Here is a 3,520-nt window from a genome sequence, read left to right on the forward strand (position 1 = left end):
ACTCGGTCTAGCGCGGGAGGTGCGGAGGTGGGAGGTGGAAAGTATGTATGCTACTGTATGTATGTATGTATGTAATGGTATGTAATGTTATGTATGGTTACGATGTAGTGTATGTAATGTATGATATGTATGTGTGTATGTTGTGGTATGCTGTGGCTGTGTTGTTGGTGTGTGTGTGTTGTTGTGTGTGGTGTGTGTGTGGGTCTTCTTCGTGCATCGCTGTGCTCCCTCTCTGTGGGTGCTCGGTCTCTCTGTGGTGTCTTGTTGCTGGTGGCTCTTTGTCTCTCATCTCATTGTATGGCTTCATGCTTTTCATTGTCTATGGCATTTTGGAGTATACTTCTTTATACTCTTTCTTTTTGTATCGCTCACTTTTAGTGCATCTCTCTCTGTTCATACATCTCTCTCTCTTCGCTGCGCGCTTTCTCATCATCTCTCTCTCTCTCGCTCTCTCTTTCTCTCACATTCACTCTCATCTCTCTTCTCTCTCTCCTCTTCTCTGCTTTGCTCTCTCTCTCTCTCTTCTCGCGCGCGCTTTCTTCCTCTCTCTCTCCCTCTCTTCTTCCCATCTCTTTCGGTCTCTCTCTCTCTCGATTCGCACTCTCACTCTCATCCTCACGTCTTTTCATTCGCGCTCTCTCCTCTCACACCGCTCTTCTTTCACTCTCTGTTAGCTCTTTCTCTCTCTCTCCTCTCTCTGCTCTCTCTCTCTCTCTTCTCTCTTTCTCACTCGTGCAGTTTCGCAGTGATCTCTCTCTCAACTTGTCTCACATCCGCTCTCTCCTCGCTTTCTTTATGCTTTCTCCGATCTCTCACTTTAGCTCTCTTCCCCTACTCTTTCTCTTCCTCTCTCTCTCTCTCTCTCTTTTCTCACCTCACTCTCGCTTTCTCTAGCTTTCTCCGAATCTCTCACTTTAGCTCTCTTCCCCTACTCTCTTCATATCCTCTCTCTTCTCTCTCCTCTCCTCCATCTCTCTCTCTCTCTTCTCTCCTCTCTCTCCTCTCTCTCTCTCTCACTCGACTCACTCGCTGCTCGGTCTCTCTCGCTCGTCTTTCTTTCGCTTCGCCCTTTTATTTCCCTGTATTCCTCTCTCTTTCTGCTCATCCCTTCTTCCTGCCCCTCTCTTCCCTGTACTCTTCTCTCTTCCTCTCGCTGCTATATTCTTAGTATAGAAACATCTTTGGGCGGAGAGTTACTGGGTTGCCGCATGTCTCTCTGCACGCTGACACGTTCGGTCTACGTCAAGCGTACGAAAAAACATCAGCAAGACGAAAGACAGTGGAATTAACAATGCTTTACATTGACATGTGACACATGACGATGCACGCAACGCACCACAACGACACGCACGTACGCACGCACGCGGCCGCCGCACACCTGCGCTACTACGACTAAACATTCCGGGCTACAAAACTTGCTTAGAACGTTCAAGACGACGTAGGTGTGCCTCTTGACACTATTACGTCGCGGAGGCACCAGATATGTCCACTTGACATTTAGCCAATACATTAAATGCCACAGGCATACTAAGTAATATGTCACCGCCACAAGTAGCAATGTCTCTGACAAACATCAGTAAGTCACAGACACAGTATATCACAGACATGTGGTATATTCAATAAGCTCTATTACGGCCCGGCACGCGTGTACTGCTAGCGTACACTAGAACACGTTGAATTAATCAAGAGATGTTAAAACGTCTGAACACCATCTATGGTGCATGCAAGTCGGCGACACAAGGAAACTCGGTCACGTCCAACATCCAATGGCGTAGCCTAGAATTTTTATTTAAGAGGGGGGGGTGGCCAAAACAAAACAGACGAACATGCGCAAAAATGGTAGATGACTCACTTATATTTAATGTGTTACCTCCGCCTGCCTCGCTACACCTACGTTCTCCACCTCCTCAGCTCGAGCAATCATTTGTTTGGGAGCGCCATGCATAAAGGCCGACATCTTTGTGTGTTTGTGTTCTGCACTGCTGCCAACGAATATATAAGAGGCAGGGTGAAAACAGGGCGGGGAGGTAATGGGGGTCTATCCCCCAGAACATTTCTAAAATGTTTGATCGCAGGTGGATAGTATTTGAGCCACCTTTGGTACATGATACAGCCTTCATTTCTGCTAGCGACAATTTTATCTTTTTGAGAGATAGAACAATTCTTTCTTTTTATTTTTTTTAGTTTTACATTCTGGATCAACCAGGGGTGGGCATGCCCTCTTTGGCCCCCATAGCTACGCCACTGCCTACCATATGTTGAACCAGAATTTGGAACGCATTTTGTCGATGACGATGCTCGATTAAGAACTGACCATATATACGCAGCTGCTCGCTCACGATGCAAGAATAAATGGCCAAGTACCACGGACATCCAGTCCTCACATCTGACAAACACTGTCTCACAGGTAACTCGGTTGTTGGTGAGAGAGAATTCGAGAACACGAGAAAAAAAAGATAGAGAGAGCGAGAGAGATCGAACAGAGAGAGAGACGAGAAGAGAGCTACGAACGCGCAATCACAAGGTAAGCTGTAGAATATACTCGGCATACACATCATGCACCAACCACAACAGCAACACCACACACACACCACCACACACACACACACACACACACACAGCACACACACACAACCACAACACAACACAGCACACATCACACACACACACGAGGGGCACGCTGTGCAGCGCACACACACACACACACACACACACACAACACAGCACTACACACAGCTAACACATACAGCACAACACACACGACAAACAACACACACACAGCACACACAACACGACACACGCACCATACACACACACACTACCACCACACACAACACACACACACGCGCGCGACACAATCGCACACACGCACATTAACCACACACACACACACACACACACACACACATACACGCACATACACCCACACGCACGCACGCTCGCACGCACGCACGCACGAACGCACGCACGCACACACACACACAAGATAGTCTGAAAGAAATGTAGTTATGAAATAGTGATGTTGATTCAGCTAGGTTTAAGTGAGAAGCAGAATGATGATGATAGTAGTAGCTACTAGTACTAGATACTAACAAGATACTAGATTATATGTAAGTAAATCCACATCTGACACACTACCCTCACCACACGAAGCGTTCAACAGATGCATCTCACTACCATCATGAACACATCTTCACTAGAAGTGTGTAAATATGTTCGTGCTATTATGTAAAGGTCTCTTACATACAACAGCTCCTATTTTATTATAAAAGGTTATAGCAAGTGTATACGCAGATTCGTTGAATTCGCATCTAAAGGTCTCTTACATACAAAAGCTCCTATTTTATTATAAAAGATTATAGCAAGTGTATACGCAGATTCGTTGAATTCGCATCTAAAGGTCTCTTACATACAAAAGCTCCTATTTTATTATAAAAGATTATAGCAAGTGTATACGCAGATTCGTTGAATTCGCATCTAAAGCGCGCGAGCTACGTGCCACGCTAAGCAATTTCTGTCA

Source organism: Priapulus caudatus, unplaced genomic scaffold, assembly GCF_000485595.1.
Source record: "Priapulus caudatus unplaced genomic scaffold, Priapulus_caudatus-5.0.1 Scaffold2, whole genome shotgun sequence".
NCBI lineage: Eukaryota > Metazoa > Priapulida > Priapulimorpha > Priapulimorphida > Priapulidae > Priapulus > Priapulus caudatus.